Source organism: Trichomycterus rosablanca, chromosome 8 (assembly GCF_030014385.1).
Source record: "Trichomycterus rosablanca isolate fTriRos1 chromosome 8, fTriRos1.hap1, whole genome shotgun sequence".
In the NCBI taxonomy this organism is placed as follows: domain Eukaryota; kingdom Metazoa; phylum Chordata; class Actinopteri; order Siluriformes; family Trichomycteridae; genus Trichomycterus; species Trichomycterus rosablanca.
Genome location: NC_085995.1, coordinates 19,709,608 through 19,729,763, shown reverse-complemented (window position 1 = coordinate 19,729,763; position 20,156 = coordinate 19,709,608).

The following is a 20,156-nucleotide window of genomic DNA, read 5'->3' as shown; positions in this document are numbered from 1 at the left end:
AACTTTGAGGATAAAATGTTCACTTGCTGCCTTATATATCCCACCCACTAACAGGTGCTGTGATGAAGAGATAATCAGTGTTATTCACTTCACCTGTCAGTGGTCATAATGTTATGCCTAGTCAGTGTACATTGTGTATTATGTTGTTGTGGTCTAGTGGTTTCTTTCAAGACCAACAAACACATTTTACATTTATTTGTACAAACTCTGGACACTTTAAAGTTCAGATTGTCCTAATTCCTATAATTTGTCGACTATTTCTGTACATGGCGTTGTGTGTTCAGCTTAATAATTTAGAAACATTGTTAAGTACAGATATGAAGGACAAATCATTAGAATAGGGGCAAACTGGACATTTCAGTGTTGAGATATGTGATATGTGCGAAGTTTTTATAAGGCCAAATTGTGGTAGGGTGGTACAGTGGCTCGGTGGGTAGCACTGTCGCCCTACAGCAAGAAGGTGAATGGGTATGTGTGTGTGTGAATGTGTGTCTGCCCTGCGATGGACTGGCGCCCTGTCCAGGGTGTTACTGTGTGCTTTGCGCCCATTGAAAAGCTGGGATAGGCTTCAGCATCCCCCCATGACCCTAAATTGAATAAGCGGTTAAGAAAGTGAGTGAGTGAAATTGTGGTACACAAAACTCAGAAATGTATGTAAAAATACCATAGTATGGTATAACACAGGGGTCACCAACACGGTGTCCGCGGGCACCTGGTCGCCCGCAGGGACCACATAAGTCTAAAAATAGCATTACTGACCATATACCTCCCTTTAAAGAGTGTCGGCAGTGTCTGTGATCTTCACATCTTAATAAATAATACTAATTATTATTATTATTAACAATATTATCATTAAAAATTAACCATGCTACTTTATTATTCAGGAAGTTTGTATCAAACAAGTAGCCCTTCGTATTACTTAGTCAGTACCCTTGAAGGAGCTCTCAGTATCAAAAAGGTTGGTGACCCCTGGTATAACATAATACATTTAAAGAGAAATTTGCATGTTGTCATTTCCATTGTCAAGTTAGCCATACCATAACTAAAAGTACCAACAATTAATTTTGTCCTTTTTGTTTTGGTACTAGGTGTAATAATCAGGAACAATGCAACAGTGCAATAGTGCATTTTAAAAACACTATCCAACTAAAGTTGTCTTTTACTGGACAGTAAAATGGCATGGTCACATTTTTCAAATGTTTAGGCAACATAATAAATGTTTTGCTTTGCTAATATTTAGCTTTATTTTATTATTCTGACCCATCTATTATCCCTTTTTAAGTTGACATTCATTCCAGATAGACACAATAAAATGCATTGTGTATTAGTGTTGGAGACCCCACATAGTGCACTAACTCTAACCCAATTCAATGACAACTGCAGCTACATCCAGCAATGCTGATGGAGTTTTTAAACACCTCACTGTCACTGCTGGACTGAGAATAGTCTCCAAACCAAAAATATCCAGCCAACAGCGCCCTGTGACCGCTGATGAAGGTCTAGAAGATGACCAACTCAATCAGCAGCAACAGGTTAGCGATCGTCTCTGACTTTACATCTACAAGGTGGACCAACTAGGTAGGAGTGTCTAATAGAGTGGACAGTAAATGGACACAGTATTTAAAAACTTCAGCAGTGCTGCTGTGCCTGATCCACTCATACAGTGTATCACAAAAGTGAGTACACCCCTCACATTTCTGCAAATATTTTATTATATCTTTTCATGGGACAACACTATAGAAATAAAACTTGGATGTAACTTAGAGTAGTCAGTGTACAACTTGTATAGCAGTGTAGATTTACTGTCTTCTGAAAATAACTCAACACACAGCCATTAATGTCTAAATGGCTGGCAACATAAGTGAGTACACCCCACAGTGAACATGTCCAAATTGTGCCCAAAGTGTCAATATTTTGTGTGACCACCATTATTATCCAGCACTGCCTTAACCCTCCTGGGCATGGAATTCACCAGAGCTGCACAGGTTGCTACTGGAATCCTCTTCCACTCCTCCATGATGACATCACGGAGCTGGTGGATGTTAGACACCTTGAACTCCTCCACCTTCCACTTGAGGATGCGCCACAGGTGCTCAATTGGGTTTAGTCCATCACCTTTACCTTCAGCTTCCTCAGCAAGGCAGTTGTCATCTTGGAGGTTGTGTTTGGGGTCGTTATCCTGTTGGAAAACTGCCATGAGTTTTCGAAGGGAGGGGATCATGCTCTGTTTCAGAATGTCACAGTACATGTTGGAATTCATGTTTCCCTCAATGAACCGCAGCTCCCCAGTGCCAGCAACACTCATGCAGTCCAAGACCATGATGCTACCACCACCATGCTTGACTGTAGGCAAGATACATTCTCTCTAAGCTCTCTTGGAAGGCAGACGCACTGTTCCCTGCTCCCTTATCTCTCCTGCTTGGCTTCTTCTGTATATATTGTCTCGTCTACTCTGCTCTTCAGAGATTCTCTTAGCACTGCTCTTCGAAGAACAAATTATGGATTTGGTTAAATGGTCTCTGAATGCTATTGACACCATCTTCTCAACAAGGAGTTCGGGTTCAGGGGAACCCACATGCCCCGGCAGAACGCAGATGGCAGGATACGCGATGTACTCGTGGGCGAAGTGGAGAGTCGTATGCCTGGCACCTCTTTCGTTAGAGGACATAGGAGATGTTTACCTATTCGGAACTGTGATTGTGGGGTTTTTGCTGATTGGATTAGGCTTTACTCTGCTGTATCGGGAAATTAAAAGAGTTGGGTCAGTTGTCAAGGGTCCCCAGAAACTGCCCAATTTGATTGATATGATGGGCAAAGCCGTCGGAACTCAGACTGTGACTATGAATCGCAATATGGAATTTATCTTGGTGAAACTAGCGGCTTTGCAAAGGAATTTGAATCAGAGACCGAATCAATTGCAGAGCATGTGTGAAGGAAATTTTTAACCGTGTTCGGATTACAAAAACAGGTCATTTCTGCTCTTTGGCTTTCCCTGCTATCAGCATGGCCTCGCTGATAAGGAAATTCCTCCGGAAGATCTGCGCTAAGGGTCATCTCACCCTCCACTGTTCTATGTTGATTGTTTTCATTCTGGGCAGCAACTGCTGTGTCACCATCTTATCGCAAACTTTGTACAGACTTTTTGCAGGAATGAAAGAACTGACATTTTCCCAACCCATCACCCGACGCCTTCCAAACTAAGCTTAACCCCACCAATACGGAGAGACGGGTCTTAGCGCTCGCCGATCGGCTGCGAACCGCAAGATGGCTGCTTGTCGTAGTTTGGTTACTTTTCCAATCCCAACATCCCTACCCGTGGCTTGTTGTGTGACTATGTTATGTTTGTCATGTTTATGTGCTTGTGTGCTGAATGGAGCTTATCTCCTTCTTTCCCAATGTGGTCATTATTTCTTGTTTCTTCTAGAACTGCATTTCGTTGCCTTGTACTTGTACATGTGTAATGACAATAAAGTTGAATCTAATCTAATCTAATACAGTTGTCTTGGTACTTCTCACCAGGGCACCACCACACATGCTGGACACCATCTGAGCCAAACAAGTTTATCTTGGTCTCGTCAGACCACAGGGCATTTCCGAAAATCCATGTTGTTGGACTGCTTGTTTTCAGCAAACTGTTTGCTGGCTTTCTTGTGCGTCAGCTTCCTTCTGGGATGACGACCATGCAGACCGAGTTGATGCAGTGTGCGGCGTATGGTCTGAGCACTGACAGGCTGACCTCCCACGTCTTCAACCTCTGCAGCAATGCTGGCAGCACTCATGTGTCTATTTTTTTAAGCCAACCTCTGGATATGACGCCGAACACGTGGACTCAACTTCTTTAATCGACCCTGGCGAAGTCTGTTCCGAGTGGAACCTGTCCTGGAAAACCGCTGTATTACCTTGGCCACCATGCTGTAGCTCAGTTTCAGGGTGTTAGCAATCTTCTTATAGCCCAGGCCATCTTTGTGGAGAGCAACAATTCTATTTCTCACATCCTCAGAGAGTTCTTTGCCATGAGGTGTCATGTTGAATATCCAGTGGCCAGTATGAGAGAATTGTACCCAAAACACCAAATTTAACAGCCCTGCTCCCCATTTACACCTGGGACCTTGACACATGACACCAGGGAGGGACAACGACACATTTGGGCACAATTTGGACATGTTCACTGTGGGGTGTACTCACTTATGTTGCCAGCTATTTAGACATTAATGGCTGTGTGTTGAGTTATTTTCAGAAGACAGTAAATCTACACTGCTATACAAGCTGTACACTGACTACTCTAAGTTATATCCAAGTTTCATGTCTATAGTGTTGTCCCATGAAAATATATAATGAAATATTTGCAGAAATGTGAGGGGTGTACTCACTTTTGTGATACACTGTACCAGCACAACACACACTAACACACCACCACCATGTCATTGTCACTGCAGTGCTGAGAGTGATCCAACACCTAAGTAAGACCTGCTCTGTGGTGGGCCTTTGGGGATCCTGACCATTAAAGAACAGGGTGAAAGCAGGCTAAAAAGGTATGTAGAAAAACAGATGGACTACAGTCAGTAATTGTAGAACTACAAAGTGCTTCTATATGGTAAGTGGAGCTGATAAAATGGACAGTCAGTATGGAGGTGGTTTTAACGTTATGGCTTGTTTGCTCATTCAATTGCAGTGCATCACCTGATATGATATACAGGGTGTACCTAAAGTCTGGACACATAGGCAAAATGCATATTTTCAATATATTTCAATACATTTATTTCAATAACATTTTATTTCATTAGAATATTAATCAATATCAAAGTGTTTTCCACTATTTGTGATGCAATATGTATGTTTGTATATTTTAGTAATAGTAAATATAGTTAGTTATAGTTAGTGATACTTCCTATGTGTCCAGACTTTAGGGACACCCTGTACAACAGTGTACATCGACTGATTCATTCCAGGCCTCATATATTTCCTAGCCTTATTTACCTGGGGATCGGCTGTGAGATCACAGTCATTCCGGGGCTAGACGTATAAGCTGTAATAGATGGTGTAAGATGCCTTTCCTCCACTGAGAATTCAACAAATTGTTTTCCTCATATTACATACAGCATCTCAGTGCCAGAATGGCAACTTCCCTCCTCATAATGTTAAGACTGCCAAAACAGCCCTGCAACTGTGATGCACTGTGTATTCTGACACCTTTTTATCAGAACCAGCATTAACTTCTTCAGCAATTTGAGCTACAGTAGCTCGTCTGTAGGACCACACGGGCCAGCATTCGCTCCCCATGTGCAGCAATGAGCCCTGGCCGCCCATGACCCTGCCGCCGGTTTACCACTATTCCTTCCTTGGACCACTCATGATAGATACTGACCACTGCAGACCAGGAACACCCCACGAGAGCTGCAGTTTTGGAGATGCTCTGACCCAGTCGTCTAGCCATCACTACTTGGCTCTTGTCAAACTCGCTCAAATCCTAACAAATAAAATGTTCACTTGCTGCCTAATATATCCCACCCACTAACAAGTGCCGTGATGAAGAGATAATCAGTGTTATTCACTTCACCTGTCAGTGGTCATAATGTTATGCCTGGTCGGTGTTTTTGCAATAGAAATGAAGTAGCAGAGTTACAAAGTTTAGACGTAATTGGAATATACAGCACTGGAAACATGATTTCTTTTTTTCTTTTTAATTGCCCATCTTGTGGAATCCAATTCTTCCTGATTACAACCTCTCATTAAACCTATCCTCTGTTTTACGGTGAAACTAATTATTATTTTTGCATCTTAATTGGAAAATCTAGATTAGGTCATACTGATATTTAAAAATAAGCATTTTAACCCCAATTTTCCTCCCAATGTAGTCGCGTCCAATGACTCTATTGCATTATGCTTTCTCTCTACTGAAAGCCTTCCCAGAAGAGTTGAAGCTGTTATAGATGCAAAGGGTGGGCCGACATCATATTAAACCCTATGGATTAAGAATGGGATGTCATTCAAGTTCATGTGTGTGAAGGCAGACGAGCGAATACTTTTGGCAATATAGTGTAGTTCCTAATAATAGGAAGCTTTGTTTTCGTCATTTCATTGTTCCTTGATCTCGTCAATGGCATCCACAGCCGGAGCATAAGACATTATCTCTAAAATTCAGCCTGACAGTGCTTATCTGTTGCCTTTCATGCCCTTTAGAGCTTTGACAGTTCTTGTTTTGCAATGACACCCTCATGTAGGACAGATATAGATTTATATTTGGCAGAAGGCCATGTCTCGACATTAAGCTTGAGACAACTTGACATGGGTGGACGACTTCTCGTGAACTGTGCTGTCTTGCATCTTGTTCTTAACCCTGAGGCTGTAGCAAACCAGAGGGGGTGGGCATGCTTACATGGCCTTCTTATAGGTGATACTTTACATTAATTATACAACCCCAAATCTGAAAAAGTTGGGACAGCATAGAAAATGCAAATAATAAAAAAACACAAGAGTTTTATTTGATTGCAGACAGGATGAACCTGAGATACTTCATGTTTTGTCCAACCTAAACACTGCCACATCACCCCACTGCTGCCTTCTCTTCACTGGCTTCCTGTAGCTGCACGCATTCAGTTTAAAACACTGGTGCTCGCCTACAAAGCCAAAAATGGACCAGCCCCAAGCTACCTTCGTAGTCTAATCAAACCCCGCTCTGTACCACGCAACCTCCGAACCACTAGTCTCGCTTGACTTGATCCTCCACCCAGGACTAGAGGAAGACAAGCATCAAGGCTCTTCTCTGTACTGGCACCCAAGTGGTGGAACGAACTTCCTCTGTCTGTCCGAACATCGGAGTCTCTTGCTATCTTTAAAAAAACGATTAAAAACCCACCTCTTTACTAAGCACTTCAGCTGATTTGTACTTACTTACTAACACACTTTTCCTTAAAAAAAAAACCCCACTTTGGTTCTAACAGGTTTTAGCAGATTTGTGTCCTTGGACTATTTGTTTACTTAGAGTTTACTAGAGTAATGAAATGTTTACTATGGAAGCACTACTGTAAGTCACTCTGGATAAGAGCGTCTGCCAAATGCCAAAAATGTAAATGTAAATGTCTGGTCAACTTAATTTAATTTATTAATAAACATCCATTCCTGCATTTCAGGCCTGCAACACATTCCAAAAACAAGTTGGGTCAGTAAAGCATTTACCACTTTGTAATGTCGCCATTCCTTTTCACCGCACTTAAAAGACGTTTTAAAGAAGCTTTAAGGGGAAGAAGATTTTCATGTGATGATGATGTGAATGCATCGGTAGGTGACTATGTAGAAAAGTGATGTCAAAGTTTTTGAAGAACCTTTGTACATTTTTGGCATGTAGCAGACGCCTTTATTCAAAGTGACTTACAGTACTGTGACAGTATACAGTCTAAGCAGTTGAGGGTTAAGGGTTTGTTCAAGGGCCCAACAGCAGCAACCCGGCAGTGGTGAGAAGCAACCTTCTGATTACTAGTCCAGTACCTTAATCATGAGGCTACAACCGCTGTTCATTCTTATGCCAAACACTGTTGCAGTGTCAGGAAGATGACTCCCAATCCTCTCTCAGATACAACCTGATGAAGTTGGTCAACTCTGGTTTCAGTGATGGTAGAGGTAGCGCATTAGAATCACAGAACCACAGTATAAGAAAAAACATGCAATAGATGTTTTAAAAGTGTGATTGTTTCAAAGTGGAAAAAATAACACACAACTGGCCTCATCTGACTGGTTATTAGCACAATATTTTGTCACTTATTTGTCTAGTTCAACTCTGTTAAATTTCCTCAAGTCACTGACTTGTCTTCTTAGTGCTGCTAACAGTTGCTGCAAATCAGTTGCTCTCATTAAAACTGAATGATGTTTGGAGGCTTTGTTGCATTGCTTTTGCGGCTATTGTTAACACAGTGTAAATGCATATAGTCCTTTGGTGAGATGACAATCACTTCTTTTATTCATCTAGTGAAATTATAGAAAGCATTTTACAACCACAAATCAGAAAAAGTTGGGAGTGAATGGAAAATGCAAATAAAAATGCAGTGTTCCATACATTTACTTTGACTTTTATTTGATTGCAAACCCAAGATATTTCTTGTTTTGTCTGCTCAACTTCATTTCATTTGTTAATATACCTCCATCCCTGCATTTCAGACCTGCAACACATTTCAAAAAAAGTTGGGATGGGGACGATTTAGGGCTAGTAATGAGGTGAAACAACTAAATAATGATGTGATTCCAAACAGGTGATTGTAATCATGGTTCGGTACGAAAGCAGTATCCAGGAAAGGCTGAGTCTTTGATGAGCAAAGATGATCAGAGGATCTGCAGTTTGTCAACAAATGCATGAGAAAATGATTGAAATGTTTAAAAACAATGAACTTCAAAGAAAGATTGGAAGGGATTTGCATATTTCTCCCTCTACAGTGCATAATATCATTAAACCATTCAAGGAATCGGAAGAAATTTCAAAGCGTGAAGGCCAAGGGCGCAAGCTTAAGCTGAACGCCCGTGATCTTCGATCCCTCAGACAGCACTGCATCAAGAACCACCACTCAACAATAGCTGATATAACCACATGGGTGAGGGATTACTTTGGCAAACCTTTGTCAAGCACTACAATACAGAGTTACATGCACAAATGCCACTTAAAACTTTACTGTGCAAAAAAGAAGCCTTATGTTAACTATGTCCAGAAGCGGGATAGACTTCTCTGGGCTCGGAGGCATCTAGGTTGGACCATCACACAGTGGAAACGTGTATTGTGGTCAGATGAATCAGCATTCCGGGTCTTTTTCGGAAAAAATGGACACTGTGTGCTCCGGACCAAAGACGAAAAGAACCATCCAGACTGTTATCAGCAACAAGTCCAAAAGCCAGGGTCTGTCATGGTATGGGGCTGTGTCAGTGCCCTTGGCAAAGGTCATTTACACTTCTGTGATGGCAGCATTAATGCAGAAAAGTACATTGAGATCTTAGAGCAACATATGCTGCCTTCAAGACGTCATCTTTTCCAGGGACGTCCATGCATTTTTCAACAAGAGAAGTAATTGTAAGACAGTGAGTGTTTTTTTTTTTTTATTATTTGCATTTTTCATGCTGTCCCAACTTTTTCTGATTTGGGGTTGTAGTTTGTAATGATGACTTCTGCTTGGTGTGGATGTGGACTCGATTTATTTTCCATCTATTAGCCTTATGGATTTTCCATGAATAACTTAGGGCAGACATGATTTATGGATGGTGTTCTCTTATTAAACATTCCTGATGAACCTAAATCAAAAGCTGCAGTAAAGTCATACAGTAGATTAAAGTAGTCATTTGTCAGTATGCCATGCTAGTGTTTTATGTAGTCCTTGTGCCTTTCCTTTTGGGTGGCTTGACTCATTATAACCCTGACCAGAGGTCCAGGATGGATGACTAAGCATTAGTATGGGGAATAAGCTGTGTAATTGCTCCTAATGCCGTCTGTTCTGCATAATTGCTTAAATACAAACAGAAGAGCATTGCATACTAATGATGGCTTGTTTTTTTATGTTTAAAAAAGCTACAGTAGGTTCGGGACACCATCTTTGATTCCTCATACTGTATGGATTTTTCATATACCGTTATACTGTAGCACAGTTAATACAACAGCTGTAGGCTTCAGTAGGCAGCAAATCTTATAATATTCTTCACCACTAAAAGCACTATGGAGCGCTGTGCAGATTAGATACAGCTCACGAGTTAGCCAGGCAGCAGGTAGCGTTAGCAAACAGATGGAGGATGAAGAGAGGAAGACCAAATATGCACCCGAAGAACCTGCCAAAGAAAATGAGCCGTGTCGGCAGTTAAGAACAGACTAAAACACTATATACTGCATGGTTTGTTGAGCCACGCCTGTTGCAAACAACAATATTACGAACGCAGTAACAATCCACATATGCAAGGACACGATTCCTCTACAGACAGTCGAAAAAGAAGCTTTCAGCAATAATTAATACACTTGATTCAAGGTTTCTCTTACAGGGTGAAAATCAGTTGATAAACCCAATGTTGTACTGGAAACGGAGATATTTAAAGTCGCCCACTTTTCTACAGCAGACCTGTGGTCAAGTTGTACAGTGGATTTTTATTTGTTAAAGGAAGAGCTAAAAGTAATTGTACAATACTTAAATATTAAATAAACAATAAAAATTGTGTTTATTGCAACTGTTTCACACATACTGATTCCATCATATATTGTGTCATTTTGTGGGGTCAAACAAACCTTATAGTACTTAAAACCTTCATTATATACAACCAAGAAAAAGTTGGGACAGCATAGAAAATGCCAAAAAAAAAAAAAACCCACAGAGTTTCTTACATTAACCTTGACTATTATTTGATTGCAGACAGGATGAACCTAAGATATTTCATGTTTTATCTGCTCAACTTAATTTAATTTATTAATAAACATACATTCATGCATTTCAGGCCTGCAACACATTTCAAAAAAAGTTGGGACAGTAAAGCATTTACCACTTCGTACTGTTATCATTCCTTTTAACCACACTTAAAAGACGTTTTGGCACCGAGGATACCAAGTGATTTAGTGTTTCATGTGTGCATCATGTGGTTTTGCATTGTCTTGTTGAAAAATGCATGGACGTCCCTGGAATAGATGACGTCTTGAAGGCATCATATGTTGCTCTAAGATCTCAATGTACTTTTCTGCATTAATGCTGCCATCACAGAAGTGTAAATGACCTTTGCCAAGGGCACTGAAACAGCCCCATGCCATGACAGACCCTGGCTTTTGGACTTGTTGCTGATAACAGTCTGGATGGTCCTTTTTGTCTTTGGTCCAGAGCACACTGTGTCCATTTTTTCCAAAAAAGACCTGGAATGCTGATTCATCTGACCACAATACACGTTTCCACTGTGTGATGGTCTATCCTAGATGCCTCCGAGCCCAGAGAAGTCGATCCTGCTTCTGGACATGGTTAACATATGGCTTCTTTTTTGCACAGTAAAGTTTTGAGTGGCATTTGTGCATGTAACTCTGTGTTGTAGTGCTTGACAAAGGTTTGCCAAAGTAATCCCTCACCCATGTGGTTATATCAGCTATTGTTGAGTGGCAGCTCTTGATGCAGTGCTGTCTGAGAAATCAAAGATCACAGGCGTTCAGCTTAAGCTTGCACCCTTGGCCTTTACGCACTGAAATTTCTTCCGATTCCTTGAATCATTTAATGATATTATGCACCGTAGAGGGAGAAATATGCAAATCCCTTCCAATCTTTCTTTGAGGTACATTGTTTTTAAACATTTCAATGATTTTCTCACACATTTTTTGACAAACTGGAGATCCTCTGATCATCTTTGTTCATCAAAGACTCAGCCTTTCCTGGATGCTGCTTTTGTACCAAATCATAATTACAATCTCCTGGTTGGAATCATATCATTTAGTTTTTTCACCTCATTACTAGCCCTAAATTGCCCCAGTCCCAACTTTTTTGGAATGTGTTGCAGGCCTAAGATGCAGGAATGGAGGTTAATAAACAAATGAAATGAAGTTGAGCAGATAAAACATGAAATATCTTGGGTTAAAACTGTCTGCAATCAAATAAAAGTCAAAGTAAATGTAAGGAACACTGTTTTTATTTTATTTGCATTTTCCATACTGTCCCGGACCTTTTCTGAACTTTTTCTGATTTGGGGTTGTACATGGTGAAATTAAAAACTTTTATATTCTGTGTACTTATGGCAGTAGAATAAGTTACATACATATAAAAAGTCCCAGTCATACAAAAAAAAAACATACCGTGATATATCATAAAAATGTCAGAATTTCACAATTTCCCAAAGAGCATCATGTGTAACTGAATGCTTGGCTTTCTCTGTCTTTCAGTTTCACTATAAGTACTTAATGGTTTTAAGGTCATGTGACTGTGAAGGAAAGCTCATAATAGTCAGCACTTCTTGATCTTCTTTGGTCTTTTGATAGTTGTTGCAAAGCTTTAAAGGCTTAGATTTATTAAGAAAAAATAATGTATTAAATTCTTGCCTTGGAAAAAAGGCAAATAAAAGCATTTTACTAGTGGTTCTCATGGTATGTGAAGCATGAAATTCTGTATCCATTATTTGCTTCCTTTTATGTGGAAGACTTGGCTCTCCTGTTGTGGTATTCTCATGTCAGTCACCTGACCTGCTTTTCATGCCCTTGTACTAAGATGATGTTGGAATGAATTTCATGCAGCAATATCTTAAAAGCCTTACAGAACAAGTGAATTATGAGGTAGAAAGCTTGTCAGAAGCTAGCATGTTGCCTTCCCCCACTAGCGAGATCCTTGCCAGAGTAACTTCATTTGCATTACAAAAGTACGTTTATACACACAGACACAGCCGGCCACTCTGTCACACTGAGCATGATATTCTAATTTATGACGCACTTTTAATATTATTTCCTTATTACAATTAAATAGCTTAGCAACTGCATAAGATATGAGACCAATCTTTAGAACTACCCAGCTAATATGATGGGTGGTCCAGTTCTGACCTGTAGAGACAAGGACTCCCTAAGACATCTGAAGGTATTTTTCAGTATCTGGTACCATTTCATTACATTTACGGCATTTAGCTAACACCTTTATCCAAAGCGACTTACATTACAGTATACATCGATCAGCCATAACATGAAAAGCACCTCCTTGTTTCTATACACATTGCCCATTTTATCGGCTTCACTGACCATACAGGAGCACTTTGTAGTTCTACAATTACTGACTGTAGTCCGTCTGTTTCTCTGCATGCTTTGTTAGCCCCCTTTACTGCTTTTCTTCAATGGTCAGGACTCTCCCAGGACCACTACAGAGCAGGTATTATTTGGGTGTTGGATCATTCTCATCTTGGGTGGTGGTGTGTTAATGTGTCTCGTGCTGGTATGAGTGGATCAGAAACAGCAGCACGGAGTTTAGAGAATAGTCCACCAACCAAAAATATCCAGCCAACAGCGCCTCGCAGGCAGCATCCTGTGACCACTGATGAAGGTCTAGAAGATGACCAACTCAAACAGCAGCAATAGATGAGTGATCGTCTCTGACTTTACATCTACAAGGTGGACCAACTAGGTAGGAGTGTGTAAAAGAGTGGACAGTGAGTGGACACGGTATTTAAAAAACTCCAGCAGCGCTGCTGTGTCTGATTCACTCATACCAGCACAACACACACTAACACACCACCATCATGTCAGTGTCACTGCAGTGCTGAGAATGATCCACCACCTAAATAATACCTACTCTGTGGTGGTCCTGTGAGGGTCTTGACCATTAAATAACAGGGTAAAAGCAGGTTAAAACAGTATGTAGAGAAACAGATGGACTGCAGTCAGTAATTGTAGAAAGTGCTTCTATATGGTCAGTCGAGCTGATAAGGAGGTCAGTGTGGAAACAAGGAGGTGGTTTTAATGTTATGGCTGATCGGTGTACAGTTAGCAATTGAAGTTAAGGGCCTTGCTCAACGGCCCAACAGCAGCTACCTGGCAGTGGTGGGGTTGAACCAGCAGGTCCTGCAACTTATGTTTAGTTCCGAGGTGGATCACCCTACAGTGCATTCTGATGTCATCGCTTCCACTGGTAAATGATGCACACAGCTCAGCCCTCCACATGAAAACACAATTTGTTTGACCAATCCTCTTACAAGTGGTCTGATTTCCAGTTTCAATGTCTGGGTGCCCATTGTAGGTGATCTTGATGACTGATAAGAGTTAGCATGCAGCCCCTTACACAACATGTCTGCTGTTAAGCTGCTGCAAAATGTTGTAAGCAAATAAGAAACAACAGTTAGCACAGAATGAAGGTTCCACAGTCCAACACTCGTGTCTTGTCCGTCATGGAAAAATAAGGTCTGATGATGAAAGAAAACAAAGAATACAGTTGACAGGATTTGCACGATCATGGGTTCTTACAGCAGTGTATAAACTAAACAACTAGGTACAAAACTGTGGGCACATTGGGTGTTGGAGTTTGGAACCTCCATTCTGTGCTAACTGTTGTTTCCTACCTGCTTACAACATTTTACAACAGCTTAACGACAGACATGTTGCCTATCTCTGTCTGCGACTAGAGTCCGAGTTGCACGGAAGCACGCACAGCGACTTCAGACTCGACTCGGACTCGTTTCAAATGACTCGGACTCGACTCATGACTTGCAAAAAATGACTCATAAACAACAAGAGTCCTTAGTTTTTATTATGATGAATGAAACGTCGATCCGACATCATTCTGATCGTGTCATTTTCTGCTTTCTAATAACGCTCCGGCCACCTTAACCCGCAACGCACTCAATGGGTAAATGTTACAGCCAGCTTCCAGCGTAGTGATGAAGCGTCGTTCCCTACTCGCTACACAGTTGGAAGTTTACTTAATTTGAACATTTTTGTTACCTCTGGATTGGAATCTCACTTAAAATGGTGGTATACCCCACGTAGTGCACTTAACTGGAACAACTGGGGTGAATGGAACGCCCCAGTATTAGGGTTGGGCGATATTGCCGATTTTCATACCGTCATACCGTCTTCAGTAAATACCGCGGTATACGGTATTACCGCGGCGGGGGGGATTGGCGGGGGGGGATTGGGGGGGGGGTTTGTGTACAGTGTACACACTTGAGTGTAATTACAATACTTCAATGTTTTATTATAAAAAGATTTAACAATCTGAACGTCAAACATTGCTTATCTTATCTGATCTATAATAAATACGCATAAGTATAAATGCATGTGTATCAATTACACTTTAACACAAACATTAACACATAACATTTTGGCATTGTAATCTCTCTCTGCCCACACAAAACAGAATAATAGCAGGCTACACACTTCAATATATTTCAAAAGTTAACTGCTTAGTTTATAGTTACAGATATTTCTTAAAAGTGTATGAACGTGTACGATGCCTGTAATCCAGAATTAAGTTCTATACCGTAACAAAAAATATGAATGTAAATGTTCATGTTGCGATGACGGTGATGTAAAGTAATGTTAAAATAATTCAAAGTCCAAACATTTGAGTGGTTAACGAGAACGCTACTTTACATGTCACACAAGCTCAGTGCAAAACACGAACACGGAAACGGTACAAATCTGATCTATTCCCTACACACTCGCTCCCTACGCTTAACTTTCTTAAAGGGCCAGACAATATACTTGTGCTCGATTTACACTGAAGATATATTTAGTAAATAATGTTAAATGTAAATAAAAAATGTTGATTTTGAAAAATTAAAAGACGAGCCGTTTTTCAGTTTCCGCTTGTTAGCTCACAGCTAACGCTAGCCAGTGTGGCTCTTCACTCGTCTCTCTGTGTTATCACCAGTAAGCACCCCACAGCCAATCAGCGAGCTCCAACCGCCTACCCCTCCCACCCCTCCCTCACTGTGGATGCGCGCATGTCCTAAAGTCTCAGTTTTCAAGGTAAACCTGAAGCAGAAATTCGGCGCTTCACATTTAAAAAAATACCGTCACCATTTTTGAATACCGTCACCATTTTTTAATACCGCGGTATACGGTAATATCGTCATACCGCCCAACCCTACCCAGTATATTTCCAGTATATGTTTTGTGTAGATTATATTGACTTGTGACTTGACTCTGACTCTAGCCTAAAGACTTGTGACTTGACTCGGACTCTAGCCTAAAGACTTGTGACTTGACTAGGACTCTAGCCTAAAGACTCGTGACTTGACTCGGACTCGTAATTTGTGACTTGTGAACATCTCTGCTTCAAGCACTAACATAGCATAGTATTAATACTCAGTTTATATTAAGCATAAAATCAATTTTTTCCATAACATGGACACTTTGCTGTTTTGGAAATACTTCAACATAGTTGTCTGACCATGATGATCTGCCCTTTATAAAAGTCCATCAGATCTTTAAACCTGCTCATATTAGCTACATTTGATCTGTGAGTAGCTACCATCAACCTACTCATGACAGTGTAAGGACTTATCGTTTAGCTTTCCATCTCTCGACCCCTTGCTTACCCTTTGTTTGTCCCAAAAGCCAGAATCCAACCACGTCCTTACGCCAGAGTGGAAGACGCAGAAGCTTGGCATAACGTAGCAAACTAGGTTGTCGCTTGCCAACCGACTGCTTGTGAATATCCACTCACTTGAGAACAAACTGCATGACATGAGACACAGAATCATAGCAGAACGCCAAACCAGAAACTGCTGAGTTCTCATTTTTACTGAAACCTGGCTTAATAGGAGCCTACCAAACTCAGCTATCATGCTACAGGAGCTGACAGCGCACCTGTCAGACCGAACAGCCGCATCAGTAAGTGCAGTGCAGTAAACTTTGTATGTTTGTGAACGACCGTTGGTGCACCAACTCACTAAACACCTTTGCTCGCCTGATGTAGTCTTCCTCCCATGCAAACAGATCCACTGAGGACTATTTCCTTGGCAATGCACACTGCTCTTAAGCACCTGGAAGGAAACAACGCCTACGTCAGAATGCTCTTTATTGATCTTAGCTCAGCGTTTAATACTCTCATACCCTCCAGACTAGTGCACGAACTAATAAGCAAAGCACTGTGCAAATGGATCCTGGACTTCCAGACTAACAGACCACAGACTGTTAGGATGGGTGACCACACTTCCACCCACATCACACCCCTCACGCAAAAATACGTCCTCTAACCCTATGGTATACACTGATCAGCCATAACATTAAAACCACCTCGTTTCTACACTCACTGTCCATTTTATCAGTTCCACTTACCATATAGAAACACCTTGTAATTCTACAATTACTGACTGTAGTCCATCTGTTTCTCTACATACTGTTTTAACCTCTTTTTACCCTGTTCTTCAATGGTCAGGACCCCCACAGGACCACCACAGAGCAGGTATCATTTAGGTGGTGGATCACTCTCAGCACTGCAGTGACACAGACAAGGTGGTGGTGTGTTAGTGTGTGTTGTGCTGGTATGAGTGGATCAGACACAGCAGCGCTGCTGGAGGTTTTAAATACCGTGTTCACTCGCTGTCCACTCTATTAGACACTCCTACCTAGTTGGTCCACCTTGTAGATGTAAAGTCAGTTGAGTTGCTGTTTGAGTTGGTCATCTTTTTGGTTGGTGGACTATTCTCAGTCCAGCAGTGACACTGAGGTGTTTAAAAACTCCAGCAGCATTGCTGTGTCTAATCCACTCATGCCAGCACAACACACACTAACACACCACCACCATGTCAGTGTCACTGCGGTGCTTAGAATGATCCACCACCCAAATAATATCTGCTCTGTGGTGGTCCTGTGGGGGTCCTGACCATTGAAGAACAGGGTAAAAAGAGGTTAAAACAGTATGTAGATAAATAGATGGACTACGGTCAGTAATTGTAGAACTACAAAGTGCTTCTATATGGTAAGTGGAGCTGATAAAATGGACAGTGAGTGTAAAAACAAGGAGGTGGTTTTAATGTTATGGCTGATCAGTGTATACACTGTACTTTGCAAAACAGCACCAATACCATTAATAAGTTTGCTGATGACACAACCATAATCGGCAGTATCTACAATAATGATTAGGGATCGTATACAGAGGGAGTAAAGCTCCCCACAGAGTGGTGCACTTAAACATCCTCTCCATAAATGTCAGCAAAACTAAGGAGCTAATCCTTACCCTAAGTAGGAGGAAAAAAGGAACAAGAGTGCAGGCTCCACTGTGTATTGAGTAGACGATAGCCGAGGATCTCGCCTGAACACTCAACACTTAACAAATCCCACATCGTCAAGAAGGCCCAACAACACATCCACTTTATCCAAAGGTTGCAGAGATCTAACCTGCCACATCAACTCATCTGCCCCTCCTAAAGGTCAACCAATAGGCGCATCCTGACCAGCTGCATTATGGTTTGCTAAATGCAAGACTCTGCAAATGGTGGTGAAAACTTCCCAGTACATTACTGCAGATGCCCTTCCATCCATTCAGACAATATACAGCAAGATACACTGACCAGCCATAACATTAAAACCACCTCCTTGTTTTAATTTACACATTGTGTAGAATTTTTGAATTTTTTGAAATTAAGTCCATCTGTTTCTCTGCATGCTTTTTTAGCCCCCTTTCATGTTGTTCTTCAATGGTCAGGACTCTCCCAGTACCACCACAGAACAGGTATTATTTGGGTGTTAGATGCCTGGGGTGTTTAGGATCTGAGGATATGATGTCAGCCTTTATCAGACATACACTGATCAACCATAACATTAAAACCTCCTCCTTGTTTCTATACACATTGCCCATTGTATCAGCTCCACTTACCATACAGGAGCACTTTGTAGTTCTACAATTACTGACTGTAGTCCGTCTGTTTCTCTGCATGCTTTGTTAGCCCCCTTTTATGCTGTTCTTTAATGGTCAGGACCCCCACAGAGTAGGTATTATTTGGGTGGTGGATCATTCTCAGCACTGCAGTAACACTGACATGGTGGTGGTGTGTTAGTGTGTGTTGTGCTGGTATAAGGGGATCAGGCACAGCAGCGCTGATGAAGTTTTTAAACACCTCACTGTCACTGCTGGACTGAAAATAGTCCACCAACCTAAAATATCCATCCAACAGCGCCCCATGGGCAGTGTCCTGTGACCACGGATGAAGGTCTAGAAGATGACCAACTCAAACAGCAGCAATAGATGAGCGATCGTCTCTGACTTTACATCTACAAGGTGGACCAACTGGGTAGAAGTGTCTAATAGAGTGAACAGTGAGTGGACACGGTATTTAAAAACTTCAGCAGCATTGCTTTGTCTGATCCATGTCAGTGTCACTGCAGTGCTGAGAATGATCCACCACCTAAATAATACCTGCTCTGTAGTGGTACTGAGAGAGCCCTAACCATTAAAGAACAGCAGGAAAGGGGGCTAACAAAGCAGAGAAACAGATGGACTACAGTCAGTAACTGTAGAACTACAAAGTGCTTCTATATGGTAAGTGGAACTGATAAAATGGACAGTGAGTGTAGAAAGAAGGAGGAGATTTTAATGTTATGGCTGATCAGTGTATGTCTGATAAAGGCTGACATCATATCCTCAGATCCTAAACACCCCAGGCATTTCCTGTTCCAACCGCTTCTATCTGGAAAAAAAAATAGTACCATCCGAGTACTATATGTGACAACAATCTCCCGTATTCCTCACATGTCTGGTCTATGGGGCCCAGTGGAAATTGCAAACTGGAAGCACCTTGATTTTGTTTTGTAACCTTCCCCTGCACTGTAGGTGTTAATAAGTTTTGTTTTCAGTCAGCTGCGTAAGTGAACCAAGGTAAGGAAATGCGATAGGATAAAAGAAGTACAGGTTCTACAGGTGTGCACCATGCACCATTAATAATATCTAAATTTTCTAATTGATTTCCACCATTAAATACTTTGTATGTATTCTAATCTGCGTATGTTCTTCTATTATCATTAAACTTTGTGCATAATATTACTTTTGTGTCTTTTTTCTCAATTGTCACAAAAAAAGATATCTAAACTAAACCATAATTCACTTAAAATGAATAAAATTTCTTTCAAATATTAGGTAAATTATTATTACTTTATATATTCTTGATGTTACTGTAGTCAGGTTTGTCTTATTTTGAGATATTTTGTCTACAGCATTGGTACCCTGTGTAATAATAATAATAATAATAATAATGAATCAACAATACTACTACTACTGCTACTAATAATAATATTTACATTGTATTATTATTACATAATTATTACATTGTATTATTATTATTTCGTCTATAGCACTGGTACCCTGTGTAATAATAATAATAATAATAATATTTACATTGTATTATTATTATTTTGTCTATAGCACTGGTACCCTGTGTAATATTAATAATAATAATAATAATAATAATAATAATAATATTTACATGGTATTATTATTACATAATTATTACATTGTATTATTATTTTTGTGCCCATAGCACTGGTACCCTGTGTAATAATAATAATAATAATAATAATAATAATAATAATAATAATAATAATAATAACAATAATAACAACAATAATAATAACAATAATAATATTAATAATAATAACATTCACATTGTATTATTATATAATAATATGTTTTGTTTTCAAAAAGTGTGAGAAATCATCACTAGACAAAATTACAGTTATTGATTGACGCTTCAACATAATT